The sequence below is a fragment of the Macaca nemestrina genome, chromosome 9 (genome assembly GCF_043159975.1).
Source record: "Macaca nemestrina isolate mMacNem1 chromosome 9, mMacNem.hap1, whole genome shotgun sequence".
In the NCBI taxonomy this organism is placed as follows: domain Eukaryota; kingdom Metazoa; phylum Chordata; class Mammalia; order Primates; family Cercopithecidae; genus Macaca; species Macaca nemestrina.
The window spans coordinates 88,164,415-88,181,199 of NC_092133.1; the positions used below are offsets into that span (position 1 = coordinate 88,164,415).

A 16,785-nucleotide genomic window follows, 5' to 3' on the forward strand; every position below is an offset into this window, starting at 1 on the left:
CTCTTTTAGAAACCCTTCTTAAAGCACCTTTCTCAGGGCCCTCTCAAAACCCCACTGCTAACACGTCCTCAATTTTCAGCTTTCTCAAAGTTTGAATGTTTATTCAAATCAATCATGAAATTGTCTCATCCAATATCTGACCAAGGCTATCCGTTTCTCTGGAACCCCGTCTATTACCACTATAATTACATCTCCTTCCTCCCGTACTCCTTTATGCTAGTGACGCCCCCCATCCACCAAAATAGAAGGCTTTCCCTAAAGAGACTGTTTGGACACCCCTATCTGTCTTCCCCTTCTTTCTGTCAATTCCCCCACCGCACAGCAGGTACTCATAGACAGCACTTACTTCATTCTCTCTCTCCAAAACCAAACATTTCATTTCCTCACCAACTAAAATCCATTACCAAACCTCTCATTGGAGCTGCCTTTCCTGGCTCCTATTTAGTATGAAACAAATAAATCATTTTTCTGGACAGACTCCAAGAAAATCCTGAAAACACAGTTGCAACACATTTATAGCAACTGCCTGATTTTCATTAAAACAATAATTGAGTCAAAATATGACACTCTAAGAAAAAGTTTTCCTTAAATTCACAATCAGTTCAAAAAGCACTAGTACGTACCAGGATCTTTTGTGGGTTCAGTTTTTACTCTGCTGGGGACACAATTACAATTAGAAGTAAGCCCTGATCAAGCCATGAGCAGGTGGCAGTCACTCCCACAACATTCAAATACTCTGGACCTCAAAGTGTAACATCACTCACTTGACCAAGGTGAGTGCAAAACTGACTCAACTGAAAACTGAAATGTTTATTTCTTACATGAATAACACGTATCAACTGGATTTGGTACTTTAATTCCAATCTATCTTTTGTGGACAAAAGTACAACAAAATACTAGAGTTGTGTATTAACTTACAAACCCCATTCTGTTCTAAGGCTTTTCAATTCACAGTGTCACCAATCCCCCAGGGTTTACCTAAGAGCACTCTTATTCAGAAATACCAAGTCAAAGAGGGCATGTTCGTAACATCTCCAAATGATTTTCTTGCCTATTAAACTTTGAAATGTATGACATAAGGCCTTTTTAACATTCTTAACTCTCACTACTTTAAAAACCAAAACATTTTGAAGCAAGGAAGTTAAACAGCAGTGATGAAATTAGATTTTTACCTTCCACCTAAAGATATTATTGACATGTCAGCATCTGTTACCATTACACGACCACCTATGTACAAAAAATGGAATAGATTTATTTTCTTCAACATTTCAAATATAACTAAAATTTCCAAAGGCTTTACATATAGGATAACTGGGGATTGAACAAGGTTTTACAGCTCTGAGTCATATGAGAATAAGCACTGTGTTAGTTATCAGAGTGTACTTTGTTTTCTCCTGTAAGGAAGAGAAATATGAATGATAATAATCTCACAGCTTTTCATCCTTTCTCCCACCTGCACCTCCCTTTAATGAAAAAGCTCTTATTTTTGTCAGTGAGAGAAATACAGAAGCATACCATTTCTCCAGTTAAGATAGAATACACAGATAATACTCTGCTGATGTATAAATGACAATATAGATTTTTTTTTCTTTTTTGAGACAGGGTCTTTCACTCTGTTGCCAAGACTAGTGTGCCAGGACATGATCACAGATTACCGCAGCCTCAACCTCTCCCAAGATGAAGCTATCCTCCCACCTCAGCTTCCCAACTGGCTGGGACTACAGGTGCACATCACCACATTCAGCTAATTTCTTTTCCATTTTTTTTTTTTTCAGTAGAGACGGAGTTTTACCGTGTTAGCCAGGATGGTCTCGATCTCCTGACCTCGTGATCCGCCCGTCTCGGCCTCCCAAAGTACTGGGATTACAGGCGTGAGCCACTGCGCCCGGCCTTTTCTATTTTTTGTAGAGATGGGATCTTTCCATGTTGCCCAGGCGAGTCTTTGGCCTCCCAAAATGCTGGAATTACAGCCATGAGCCATTGTGCCCAATCCTGGAGTGCTACAAAGAATTCGTCTGGCTTAGAAAAATTGAAAGGAGTGGCTGCTAACAGAAACAAGGTTTATGTGGTGAGAAATATGTTCTGGAATTAGTGGTGATAGTTGCATAGCTTGCAAATATACTAAACACTATTAACCTATACACTGTAAAATGGTAAATTTTATGTTATGTGAATTCTACCCCAATTTTAAAACTCCAAGAAAGAAAGAAAGAAAGAAAGAAAGAAAGAAAGAAAGAAAGAAAGAAAGAAAGAAAGAAAGAAAGAAAGAAAGAAAAGAAAAGAAGAAAAGGAAGGAAGGAAGGAAGGAAGAAAAAGAAAGAAAGAAAGAAAGAAAGAAAGAAAGAAAGAAAGAAAGAAAGAAAGAAAGAAAGAAAGAAAGAAAGAAAGAAAGAAGGAAAGAAGGAAAGAAGGAAAGGAAGGAAGGAAGGAAGGAAGGAAGGAAGAAAGAAAGAAAGAAAGAAAGAAAGAAAGAAAGAAAGAAAGAAAGAAAGAGAAAGAAAGAAAGAAAGAAAAAGAAAAAAAGAAAGAGAGAAAGAGAGAAAGAGAGAGAGAAAGAAAGAAAGAATAAAACATTGAAAGACGGACCATCCCCTCTACCAAATGTTGATGAAGATGTAGAACAACTAGAACTTTCACTCCCTGCTGGCAGTAATGTAACATGGAAGGATTGCTTTGAAACTGGTTTGTTGGTTTCTCAAAAAGTTAAACCTAAAACTACTAGAGGATCCAGCCCTACCAATTTGAGGCATTACCCAGAAGTAAAGAAAACATATGTCCTGATAAAGACTTGCACCCAAATATTCATAGCAGCTTTCTTTATGATTGCCAAGAAATGTAAACCACCCAAATATTTATCACCAGCTGAATAAGCAAAATAATCATGATTATATCATAATGTAGACAAAAATTGAAATAATTACACTAAAAAGCTTCTACACAGCAAAATAAACAATCAGCAGAGTAAACAGACAACCCAGACTGGGAGAAAGCCTTCACAATCTGTGTATCTGACACAGGACTAATATCCAGAATCTACGACGAAGTCAAACAAATCATCAAGAAAACAAACAAACAAACAATCCCATCAAAAAGTGGATTAAGGAGATGAATAGACAATTCTCAAAAGAAGATCTACAAATGGCCAATAAACATATGAAAAAAAATGCTTAACATCACTAATGATCAAGGAAAATGAAAATCAAAATCACAATGCAATACCACCTACTCCTGCAAGAATGACCATAATCAAAAAATCAAGATTGGCATTGATGTGATGAAGAAAAGAGCAGTTTTACACTGCTGGTGAGGATGTAAACTATTAAAACCACTATGGAAAACAGTGTGGAGATTCCTTAAAGAACTAAAAGTAGAACTACCATTTGACCCAGCAATCTCACTACTGGGTATCTACCCAGAGGAAAGTAAATTATCATTTAAAAAAAAAAAAAAGATACTTGCACACGTATATTTATAGCAGCACAATTCGCAATTGCAAAAACATGGAACCAGCCCAAATGCCCATCAATCAACAAGTAAAGAAACTGTAATTATATACATATATATACACACACACATACATACATATATATATATCTCTCTCTCACATATATATGATGGAATGCTACTGAGCCATAAAAAGGAATGAAATAATGGCATTTTCAGCAACCTGGATGAAACTGAAGACTATTATTCTAAGTGAAGTAACAAGTGAATTAACTCAGGAACGGAAAAATCAAACACTGTGTGTTCACACTCATAAGTAGACACTAAGCTATGAAGATGCAGAGGCATAAGAATAACCCGGTGGACTCTGGGAACTCTGGGGAAAGGGTGGGAGGGGGTGAAGAATAAAAGACTATACGCTGGGTACAATGTACACTGCTTGGTTGATGGGTGCTAGAAAATCTTAGAAATCAACACTAAATAACTGATTGATGGAATCAAACACTACATGTTTCCCAAAAAATCTACTAAAATAAAAATAAATGAACAAATAATTTTAAAAAAAAATTAAAAATAAAATGAAAATAAAACCAAAATATCTAGGTTAAAAAACGTGTATTTCAGTTAAACAACAAATACTTTCAGGGGAACACAACTCTACTGCAAATTTATTTGTTGTTTATTATAATTAAAGCAACAGATAAAATAATTTTTTAATGAAACAATAGAAAGTAAAAAAAAAAGGTATAACAAATGTTGGTGAAGGCCAGGCACGGCGGCTGTTTTCCAAAGCAGTTACACCAGTCAGGCATGGTTGGCCCACACCTGTAATCCCAGACCTTTGAAAGGCCAAAGCAGGTCACTTGAGTTCAGGAGTTTGACACCATCCTGGCCTACATGGCGAAACCTCATCTCTACCAAAAAAAAAAAAAAAAAAAAGCAAATATTAGCCAGGCGTGATGGCATGCTCCTGTAACTCCCAGCTACTCAGGAGGCTGAGGTGAGAGGGTCACTTGTGCCTGGGAGGTCAGGGCTGTACTGAGCCATGTTCATGCTGATGCACTTCAGCCTGGATGACAGCAAGATTCTGTCTCAAAAAAAAAAGTTGGTGAAATGTGCAAGAATTGGAACCCACATAAATTACTGGTGGGAACATAAAATTGTGTAATCATTTTGGGTGTTTCTTTTCTTGTCATTTGATTTATTAAAAAATCATGATAGTCTCTCTCTATGTTGCCCAGGCTGGTCCTGAACTCCTGGGCTAAAATGATCCTCCCACCTCAGAATCCTGAAAAACTGAGATTACAGGCATGAGCCACCACACCTGACTGGTGTAACCAGTTTGGAAAAACAAATGTACAGTAATCACATAATGCAACAATTTCACTCCTGGATATAAATCTAAGAGAAATAAAAATATATATTCACACAAAAACTTGTGCATGAATCTTGATAGCAGCATTATTCATGATGACCAATAAGTAGAAACAATTCAAATGTCTCTGAACTGATGAATGGATAAACATGGACTATTACTCAGCTATAAAAGGAAACACATACTGATACAGGCTGACAAGAAGAAACTTTGAAAATATTGCCCTAGGAGGGAAAAAAAAAAAAAAAAAAAAAACCCAGTCACAAAGCATCACATTTTTAAAAGGTCCAGATTAGGCAAATCTATAGTGACAGAAAATAAATCAGTGATTGCCTATGAAGACACAGGGACGTGGGGGAAGTAGAAGGCAGTGGCTAAGAGCTGAGGATTTCTCTACAGCATAATGAAACGTTGTAAATGTGATTGTAGTGATGGATGCATAGCTCTGTGAGTATTCCAAAAACCACTGGCTTTCTCTCTCTCTCTCTTTCTCTCTCTTTCTCTCTCTCTCTCTCTCTCTTTTGAGACAAGGTCTTCTTCTGTTACCTAGGTTGAAGTGCAGTGGCGCCATCTCAGCTCACTGTAATCTATGCATCCTAGGATCTGGCAATCCTCTGGCTTCAGGCCCCCAAATAGCTGGGACTACAGACATAAGCCCCCATACCTGGCTAATTTTTGTATGTTTCTAAAGATGGGGTTTTGCCATTTTGCCCAGACTAGTCTCCAACTCCTGAGCTCAAGCAATCAGCCTCCCAAAGTGCTAGCATTAAGGCATTAGCCACTGTGTCCTGCCTGAATTGCCTATTTTGATAGATAAATTGTATGGTATGTGAATTATACTGCAATAAAATTGTTACTAAAAAATGAAAATGGGGACTGGGCACAGGTTGCTTATGGCTGCCTATAATCCCAGCACATTGGGAAACTGAGGCAGAAAGAGCACTTGAGGCCAGGAGTTTGACACCATCCTAGGAAATATGGCAACATAACATAAACATCTCCACAACAACAACAAAAAATAGCTGGGCATGGTGGCAAACGTCTGTGGTCTCAGCTACTTGAGAAGCTTAAGTGGGAGGGTTACTTGAGCCTGGGAGGTCAAGGCTGCAGTGGGTCATAATCGTGCCACGATACTCCAGCCCAAGTGACAGGGTGAGACCCTGTCTCAAAAAACAAAACAAAAACCATGAACAGACAAAAAATAGAGCTAATAAGCTAACATAAGGAAAGTTGCTGAAATGTGACAGATAAATAAAAATAAAGTAATGTGAGGTCTTTTATCTACTAAAAATAAACAAAAGATAGCTGGTTAAATTATAATACCCTGTGTTGGAAAAGGTGCAATAAAATGGGCACTTTATTATACTATTACTGGCATTTGAATTTTATATAAGCCTTCCAGGGTAAAGCTTGGCAATTTTTTTTTTTTTTTTTTTTTTTTTTTTTTAAATAACAGACAAGTGTCTCACCATACTGCCTTCTCCAACTCCCGGCCTCAAGCAGTCCTCCCATCTTGGCCTCCCAAAGTGCTGGGATTATAACTGTGAGATGCCCAAAAGCTTGGCAATTTACATCAAAGTAGTAAGAATGTCCATGCCCTGCTGACTCACAGTCATCTCATTTCTGGAGATACCTTTGGAGAAAATTCAACCTAAACAAAAGGTCATATGCACAAGCACAGTGATATCTGGGAGCAATTTAAGATAGAGTGGTTACATGAAATAAGGAAGAGTTATGGGGAACTAAACAATCCTTAGTATTTACAGGCTCCTGGTAAGAAGTAAGCTAAATTTTTTTTTTTTTTTTTTTGAGACAAGGTCTCACTCTGTTGCCCAGGCTGGAGTGCAGTGGCCTGATTATGAGTCACTGCAGTCTTTGCCTTCCTGGACTCAGGTGATCCTCTCCCCTCAACCTCCCAAGTAGCTGAAACTACAGGCAGACACAACTACTCCAGGCGAGTTCTTGTTTTTTTTGTTTTTTGTTTTTTTTTGTAGAGACAGGGTCTCACTGTGTTGCCCAGGCTGCTCTCCAACACTTGTCCTCAAGCAATCCTCCTGCCTTGGCCTCTCAAAGTTCTGGGATTATGTTGTGAGCCACTGCACCCAGCCAGCTGCTACTTTATTATTATTACTGTTATTAGAATCATTTCACTCAATTTAAAATTATTTGTCATTAATAATATCAGTCAAGTCTATAGAACAGTATGTGTCCTACCATATAACTATATTAATATAAACATATACGGTTGCCCCTCAGTATACAAAGAAGATTGTTTCCAGCCCCACTCTCTACCATCTCTGCGTATACACAAATCCTCTGGAACCCACATGTAGGAAAGTAAAAAAAAAAAAATTAGTTGGGCATAGTGGCAAGCACCTGTACTTCCAGCTGCTTGGGGGACTGAGGTGAAGGGATTGCTTGAGCCTGGAAGTTCGTGGCTGCAGTGAGCTGTGACAGCACCACTGCACTCCAGCCTGGAAAACACAGTGAGACCTTGTCTCAGAAACAAAAATGTTTTGGCCGGGCACAGTGGCTCATGCCTGTAATCCCAGCACTTTGGGAGGCCAAGGCTGGCGGATAATCTGAGGTCAGGAGTTTGAGACCAGCTGCGCCAATATGGAGAAACCCCTGTCTCTACTAAAAATACAAAATTAGCCAAGCGTGGTGGCACATGCCTATAATCCCAGCTACTCAGGAAGCTGAGGCAGGAGAATCGCTTGAACCTGGGAGGCGGAGGTTGCAGTGAGCCGAGATTGCGCCATTGCACTCCAGCCTGGGCAACAAGAGTGAAACTCTGTCTCAAAAAAAAAAAAGAAAAAAAAGATTAGAAACTGTAATTGTAATGAGGTGTGTTGGGCAAAATTCCATAGAAGCAAAGTACAGATTAATGAAGCAAATGGTGATAAAATAGATCAATTACCTTTCTGCGGTTTATGACAATGATGGCAAAAAAATGCAAGACACAGAGAAAGAGAGTAAAGAAGAAATTAGGGAAGCATTCTACGTGTTTAAAAGGATGACACTGGCCATGTTCATGCAGTTCCTGTACGATATTGTTCAGTTGCCTTTGTTTGTAAGGAATGTATCCACTGAAAGTTCTTCTTGGTATAAAAGAATGAGTAGGCATGCATAGTCATACTAGAACTCACTCCTGTTTTTCTACCTTTATCTTCCTACTATCATCCCACAGTCTTATTTCAGAAAATTGAGCAAGTGTTAGGCATGGTGGTTCATACGTACCTGTAATCCTTGAGTTTTGGGAGGCAGAGGTGGAAGGATCGCTTGAAGTCTGAAGTTTGAGACCAGGATAGGCACCAAAGTGAGACCTCATTCATGTCTACCAAAAAAAAAAAAAAAAAAAATTAACCAGGTACAGTGGTGTATAGCTGCAGGCCCAGCTACTCAGGAGGCTGATGGGGGAGGATCCTGAGCACAGGAGTTCAAGGCTGCAGTGAGCTGTGATAGCACTACTGCACTCCAGCCTGGGTGACAGAATGAGACCCCATCTCCTGAAATAACAACAAAAAAAAAAAAAGAAAGAAAAAAGAAAATTGAATGAGTAGCAAATTGTAGGTGGTTGACTCTGAATATTTCTAAACTACTGGTTCTCAAACTTTTGTGGTGGACCCTCCCCTTTACATTTTTTAACTTTATTGAAGGTCTCTAAGACTTTTTGTTCATATCAATTATTCTATTAAAATTAGAAATTAAAACAAAAATTTTAAAATACGTATTTTTAATTACATAATTATAATAAAACCATTACATATTGCTATAAATAATACGTTTTAAATAACTGTATTTTCAAAATTCAAAAAAGTGAGAAAAGTGGACTTGTTTTACATTGTTGCATTTCTCTTGAATGTCTGGCATAATAAAAAACAAGTGGGTTCTCATATCAGGATTTAATCTGTGGTTTCCACACCTCATGTAGGAAAATTCCACCAAACACTTGTAAAAGAACAAGGGTGAAAGAGGCAGATAATGTCTTAGTATTTTTATCAAAATCATTTTTACCTCGTGGGTCTCCTTTGATCACGTTTTGAAGACCGCTGACCTAAACCCTTAGACACATATGAACTGAGATGGAATTGGTCATGTGAAAGAACTTCTCTAGGTTATGCCTTTTTAAAAATAGTCTTCAGCTGGGCACAGTGGCTAACACCTGTAATCCCAGCACAATTTTTGTAGAGACACGATCCTGCCTAGATCAAGCAAAGAGTGCAAAACCAGACTAGGCAACATGGAAAAATCCCTCCTATACAAATAATTTTAAAAATTAGCCAGGCATTATGAAGCACCATCTGCAGCCCCAGCTACTTAGGACACTGAAGTGGGAGGATTACTTAAGCCTGAGAGGTTGAGGCTGCAGTGAACTGTGATTGCAGCCACTGCACTCCAGCCTGGGAGACAGAGTAATACCTTGGCCCACCCCAACCCCACCAAAAAATGGTTTTCTTTAAGAACAGTCAGTTTGTTGTTGAACTGTGAAGTTTTAATTCTGCCTGGATTATGAAGAGTCAACAATATATACTTAAAGGTGTGCTACTGCCCAGTAAATGGGCTGATCATCCAGGTACTCACAGTATTCCTTGTGCTACAGGTCCTACCCCCAGGAACTTTGTCTTCTATTATCACTTGCTTTTTGAGCTTTATTTCACTCTTTTTTTTTTTTTTTTTTTTTTTTTTGAGACGGAGTCTCGCTGTGTCTCCCAGGCTGGAGTGCAGTGGCGTGATCTCGGCTCACTGCAAGCTCCGCCTCCCGGGTTCACGCCATTCTCCCGCCTCAGCCTCCCAAGTAGCTGAGACTACAGGCGCCCGCCACCACGCCCGGCTAGTTTTTTTGTATTTTTAGTAGAGACGGGATTTCACCATGTTAGCCAGGATAGTCTCGATCTCCTGACCTCGTGATCCACCCGCCTCGGCCTCCCAAAGTGCTGGGATTACAGGCTTGAGCCACCGCGCCCGGCCTATTTCACTCTTTTAAAAAATCTGCTTATGGCACTATACACCTCAAACAAGTTATATATTTATTTTCCAATTTAAAATTTAGAACCAAGGCCGGGCACCGTGGCCCATGCCTGTAATCTCAGCATTTTGGGAGGCCAAGCAGAAGGATCACTTGAGCCCAGGAGTGGAAGGCCAGCCTAGGCAACATGAGACAATCACGCCTCCACAAAATTAAAAACAGTATTAGCCAGGCATGGTGGTGCATGCCTGTAGTCCCAGCTATTTGTGGGACTGAGGTGGGAGGATTTCTTGAGCCTGGGAGGTTGAGACGGCAGTGAGCTATGATCGTGCAACTGCACTCCAGCCTGGGCGACAGAGCAAGATCACACCTAAAAAAAATTGCAACTAGTTTTGTAAGAAAAATGCCATATCATCTTTCAAAGTGACTCTACCTTTTTGCATTCCTATGAGCAAAGAATGAGAGTTCCTGTGGTTTCACATCATCGCTAGCATTTAGTGTTGTGTTTTGAAGTTGAGTCATTTGAATAGGAATGTAGTGGTATCTCCCTGTTGTTTTAATTTGCAGTTCCCTAGTGACACATGTTGTGGAGTATATTTTCGTATGCTATTCGCCATCTGTGTATCTTCCTTGGTGAGGTGTCTGTTCAGATTTTTTGCCCATTTTAAAATCAGTTTGTTTGTTTTCTTTTGCCTTTTTTTTGTTTGTTTTTGTTTTTAGACAGGGCTTGGTTCTGTTGCCCAGGGTGGAAAGCAGTGGTATAATCATAGCTCACAGCAGCCTCGAACTTGTGGGTTCAAGTGATCCTCCCCCCTCAGCCTCTGGATTAGCTGGGACTACAGGTGCCACCATACTGGGCTAATTTCTAAATATTTTGTAGAGATGAAATCTCACTTTGTTGCCCAGGCTAGTAGTGTCAAACTCTTGGCTCAAGCCATCCTCTTGCCTCGGCCTTTCTAAATTCTGGGATTATAGGCACCTTGCCCCATTTTGATAGTTAGTTTTGTTTGTTTGTTTGTTGTTGTTGTTGTTGTTTCTGAGACAGGGTCTCTTTCTGTCACTCAGGCTGAAGTGCAGCAGTGCAATATCAGCTCACTGCAACCTCTGCCTCCCAGGCTCAGGTGATCCTCTCACCTCAGTCTCCTGAGTACCTGGAACTATAGGCATGAGTCACAACTCTAGGCTACTTATTATAATTTTTAAAAAATTTTTAGTAGACATGGCCTTATTATATTACCCAGAATGGTCTTGAACTTCTGGTTCAAGTGATCCCCCCACCTCAGCCTCTCTTAGTGCAGGATTTAAAGGTGTGAGCTACCTTGCCTAGCCTAGAAGTTTTTAATTTTAATGAAGTCCCATCTACTAATTTTTCTTTCGTGAGTCATGCTTTTGCTGTTGTATGTAAAAAGTCAACGCCAAACCCAAGATTCTTCTCCTATGTTATCTTCTAGGAGTTTTCTGGTTTTTCCAGAGGTTCAGGGAGAAGAAGGAAAAGGTGAATAGACAGAGCACAGGGATGTTTTAGGAAAATGAAACTATTCCCTGTGATACAGTAATGATGGACACATGTTATTTTACATTAGTCAAAACACATGGAATATACATCACAAAGAGTGATGCACTGTTAGTAATAATGTATCAGTATAGGTTTATCAGCTGTAACAAATGAACCACACCAATACAAGGTATAAACATAGGAGAAACAGTTGGGGGAAGTGGTCTGTGGAAACTCTGTATGTTTTTATTAATATTTCTGTGAACCTGAAACTGCTCTACAAAATAAATCTATTACTTTTTTTAAAAATTGAGCTTTATTTTAGATTCAGAGGGCATATATGGGCTTGTTTGTTGCACGGGTAAATTGCATAATGGTGGTGACTAAGCTTCTAGTATACCCATTACCCAAATAGTGAACACTGTAGCCAAGAGGTAGTTTTTCAACCCTTGCTCCTCTCACACCTTCCCCCTGTTGGAGTCCCCAGAATCTCGTTTTGATCTTCTGCAGCCTTTAGGAGCTGCAAAAGGAAAGAAAACAGATTATCTCCTAGAGCCTCCAGAAGGAGACCCAGCTTCACAAACACCTTGATTTAAGCCCAGCGAGACCCATGTTGGATTTCTGATCTCCAGCATTGTAACATAATAAATTGGGTGTGATCTGATATCCCTAAATTTCATGGTCATTTGTTACAGCCACCATCAAAAATTAACGCAGTCACATATTCATTCAATAAATACATAATGAGTCCTACTCTGTGTCAGGTACTCTGTAGGCATTGTGGATACAGCAGTGAACAAAACTGGCTCCCATGTTACCAAACATTGTAGAGTTCACTGAACTGATTAAAGGCTGGGTGCAGTGATTCATACCTGTAATTCCAGCACTATAAGACACTGAGGTGGGAGGATCACATAACATCAGAAGTTTGAGACCAGCCTGGGCAGCACTGCAAGACCCTAACTCTACAAAGAAAAAAAAAAAGAACTGAAGAAGAAATCAGGCAGGTTCTACCAGTACAGACAGAATGATCACTCTTGGGTAGAATAGAATAGTACCATCTTCTTTTCTTTTCTTCTCTTATCTTTTCCTTTCATTTCTTTGACCAGCAGCAAAAACTTAACTAGGATACTTCCTGCTCTATGAAATAAAACACAGGAGCACCCACAAAGATTAAATGAAGTAGGAACTGGAGAGTGACTCCTCATTTCCGAGTTGTTTAATTTCAATGACTTTTGTTCAATTTTGACTTAACTATTATCTTAAGTAAAACAAGTCAGCCACAGAAAACAAATACTGCCTGTTCTCATTTATAAGTGACTCAGTAGTATTTCATCCTATATATGTGATAAACATATATATATATATATGTGTGTGTGTGTGTGTATCTATATAATCAGTTTCTTTACTTGTTGATTGATAGGCATTTGGGCTGGTTCCATGTTTTTGCAATTGAGAATTGTGCTGTTATAAATATACGTGTGCAAGTATCTTTTTTTTTTTATAATAACTTACTTTCCTCTGGGTAGATACCCAGTAGTGAGACTGTTGGATCAAATGGTAGTTCTACTTTTAGTTCTTTAAGGAATCTCCACACTGTTTTCCATAGTGGTTTTAATAGTTTACATCCTCACCAGCAGTGTGAAACTGTTTTTCTTTTCATCACATCAATGCCAATTTTGATTTTTTGATAATGGTCATTCTTGCAGGAGTAGGTGGTATTGTATTGCGGTTTTGATTTTCATTTTCCTTGATCATTAGTGATGTTAAGCATTTTTTTCACATGTTTATTGGCCATTTGTAGATCTTCTTTTGAGAATTGTCTATTCATCTCCTTAATCCACTTTTTGATGGAATTGTTTGTTTGTTTTCTTGATGATTTGTTTGACTTCGTCGTAGATTCTGGATATTAGTCCTGTGTCAGATACACAGATTGTGAAGGCTTTCTCCCAGTCTGGGTTGTCTGTTTACTCTGCTGACTGTTTATTTGCTGTGTAGAAGCTTTTTAGTGCAGTTATTTCAATTTTTTGTCTACATTATGATATAATCACGATTATTTTGCTTACTCAGTTGGTGATAAATATTTGGGTGGTTTACATTTCTTGGCAATCATAAAGAAAGCTGCTATGAATATTTGGGTGCAAGTCTTTATCAGGACATATGTTTTCTTTTCTTCTGGGTAATGCCTCAAATTGGTAGGGCTGGATCCTCTAGCAGGTTTAGGTTTAACTTTTTGAGAAACCAACAAACCAGTTTTCAAAGCAATCCTTCCATGTTACATTACTGCCAGCAGGGAGTGAAAGTTCTAGTTGTTGTACATCTTCATCAACATTTGGTAGAGAGGATGGTCAGTATTTCAGTGTTTTGAAATACTGTTTCTTCCTTCCTTCCTTTCCTCCTTCCTTCCTTCCTTTCTTTCTTCTTTCATTCTTTCTTTTTCTTTCTTCTTTCTTTCTTTCTTTTTTCTTTTTTTGCAGTTTTAAAATTGGGGTAGAATTCGCATAACATAAACTTTACCATTTTAAAGTGTACAGGTCAATAGTGTTTAGTATATTTGCAAGCTGTGCAACTATCACCACTAATTCCAGAATGTATTTCTCACCACATACCTTGTGTCTGTTAGCAGTCACTCCTTTCAGTTTTTCTAAGCCAGACGAATTATTCGTAACACTCCAGGGTTGGGCACAATGGCTCATGGCTGTAATTCCAGCATTTTGGGAGGCCAAAGTGGGAGTCTTCCATGAAGCTAGGAGTTCAAGAGCAGCCTGGGAAACATGGAAAGATCCCATCTCTACAAAAAATAGAAAAGAAATTAGCTGAGTGTGGTGACGTGCACCTGTAGTCCCAGCCAGCTGGGAAGCTGAGGTGGGAGGATAGCTGGATCTTGGGAGAGGTTGAGGCTGCAGTGAGCCATGATCATGTCCCAGCACATTAGTCTTGGCAACAGAGTGAGAGATCCTGTCTCAAAACAAAAATCTCTATATATATAATGTCATGTATACATCAGCAGAGTCTTATCTGTGTATTCTATCTTAACTAGAGAATGGTATGCTTCTATGTTTCTCTCATTGACAAAAATAAGAACTTTTTCATTAAAGGAAGGAAGGTGCAGGTGGAAGAAAGGATGAAAAGCTGTGAGATTATTATCATTCGTATTTCTCTTCTTTACAGGACAAAACAAAGTACAGTCTTTGATGACCAACACAGTGCTTATTCTTGTATGACTCAGAGCTGCAAAACCTTGTTCAATCCCCAGTTATCCTATATGTAAAGCCTTTGGAAATATTAGTTGTATTTGAAATGGTGAAAAAGTTAAATCTAATCCTTTTTTTGTACATAGGTGGTCGCGTAACGGTAACAGATGCTGACATGTCAATAATATCTTTAGGTGGAAGGTAAAATCTAATTTCGTTACTGCTGTTTAACTACCTTCCTTCAAAATGTTTTGGTTTTTAAAGTATTGAGATTTATGTACCCTAGAACATAAAGTACAATAATAAAAAAAAAAAGGCCTTATGTCACATATTTCAAAGTTTAATAGGCAAGAAAATCATTTGGAGTTGTTACGAACATGCCCTCTTTGACTTGGTATTTTTGAATAAGAGTGTTCTTAGGTAAACCCTGGGGGATTGGCGACACTGTGAATTGGAAAGCCTTAGAGCGGGGTTTGTAAGTTAACACACACTTCTAGTATTTTGTTGTACTTTTGTCCACAAAAGATAGATTGGAATTAAAGTACCAAATCCAGCTGACACGTGTTATTCATGTAAGAAATAAACATTTCAGTTTTCAGTTGAGTCAGTTTTGCACTCACCTTGGTCAAGTGAGTGATGTTACACTTTGAGGTCCAGAGTATTCAAATGCTGTGGGAGTGGCTGTCACCAGCTCATGGCTTGATCAGGGTTTACTTCTACTTGTAACTGTGTCCCCAGCAGAGTAAAATCTGAACCCACAAAAGATCCTGGTACGTACTAGTGCTTTTAGAACTGATTGTGAATTTAAGGAAAACTTTTTCTTAGTTTAGAGTGTTATATTTTGACTCAATTATTGTTTTAATGAAAAACATGCAGTTGCTATAAATGTATTGCAACTGTGACACTGTTTTCAGAATTTTCTTGGAATCTGTCCTGAAAAAAATGATTTTTTTGTTTCATACTGAATAGGAGCTGGGAAAGGCAGCTCCAATGAGAGGTTTTGTAATGGATTTTAGCTGGTGAGGAAATGAAATGTTTGGTTTTGGAAAGAGAGAATGAAGTGGGTGCTGTCTATGAGTGCCCGCTGTGGGGTAGTGGAATTGACAGAAAGAAAGGGAAGACAGGTAGGATTGTCAAAACAATCTCTTCAGGGAAAGCCTTCTATTTTGGTGGGTGGGGGACGTTACTGGCATAAAGGAGTACGGGAGGAAGGAGATGTAATTGTAATGGTAATGGATGGGGTACCAGAGAATCGGATAGGCTTGGTCAGATATTGGATGAGACAATTTCTTAATTAATTTGAATGTTTTCATAGCCTTGAGAAAGCTGAAGATTGAGGACGTATTAGCAGTGGGGTTTTGAGAGGGCCCTGAGAAAGGTGCTTTAAGAAGGGTTTCTAAAAGAGCAGTTGAGGCAAGCAAGAGTGGCCAAATTGGTTTGAGTAGACATAGGATCCCAAATAGGGAGCCTGACAGATTTTGCTTGGTCCTGGAGTAGTTGGTGTCCGGAAGCTGTAAGTCTGAGCTAAGCTATGATCCTTTGTAGGACAGTATGGCCAGATTTAATGGATTAAGGAGGAAAGGATCCTTGGAAGTGGATCTGTGGAGTAGGTAAGGTGTAAATTCATACTGGAACTGGTCCAAGTGGTTAGAAGGGTTGGAACAGCAGTGGAACCTTGGGTTTGGGCCAACATACAAATCCAGCAATTGGAGCACAAGGATAATTTTGTTTGCCTTAATAGTTGGTGAGTGACACTGACATGAGGCACCCACCTATCGGGTTGAAGAGGTTCCTGCAAAAAGAATAAACAAAAGGAGAAGAAAGATTTGGGTTGGGGTGAAATCCTGAAATGTGCCTTGGAGCCAAAGTTCTTGTATTAGGTTGAGAAATAAGCTGGGGTGTTCATAGGGGCTGGAAGTGGGTACCAGTTGAGGCCCTGGACAAGATGGGAAAGAAAAGATTGGAAGTTAAAAAATGACAATGTCATGTGCAGGCAGTTTTCAGAGATTCTGGGACTGTGGTTAGGCAGAGTGATGTTGTGCCTGTGAGGGATGAAAGATACTTAGGTAGAAATGTGGGGGGTATGGAGGGATGGGGATGAGATGCCTTTTAAGATTAGGAGTGCCACATCTCATGTGTTAGGCTCTTGACTTTGGCTGCTATGGGTGTGGTTAGTATCATCTGATAAGGCCCCTCCATTTAGGGTAATGGGGTGGAGATTCATCCACCCATACCCAGTCTCTGAGTTGGAGGGTAAGGTTGTGAGCTGGGTGTCAGGGTTTGGTTGGGGGAGAAATGCATCAGCGTA

General features: G+C 39.2%; 1 long non-coding RNA gene across 4 annotated transcripts in view; it reads right to left on the minus strand.

The window, feature by feature from the left end:
* Positions 1–1,172: 1,172 nt before the first annotated feature.
* Positions 1,173–16,785, minus strand: part of LOC139356304 (uncharacterized) — a 41,854-nt gene continuing 26,241 nt past the window's right edge. Inside the window, exons 7-11 of one of the 4 annotated variants that reach the window (XR_011607942.1) lie at positions 13,893–14,074; positions 12,156–12,248; positions 8,060–8,156; positions 6,289–6,470; positions 4,062–5,043 (exon numbers count right to left, since the gene is read on the minus strand). This is a non-coding gene — a long non-coding RNA (uncharacterized lncRNA). Of the gene's footprint in view, positions 1,228–4,061; positions 5,044–6,288; positions 6,471–8,059; positions 8,157–11,531; positions 11,804–12,155; positions 12,249–13,892; positions 14,075–16,785 lie in introns of those variants that run through there. The other 3 variants (XR_011607943.1, XR_011607944.1, XR_011607945.1) reach the window with 3 other exon arrangements.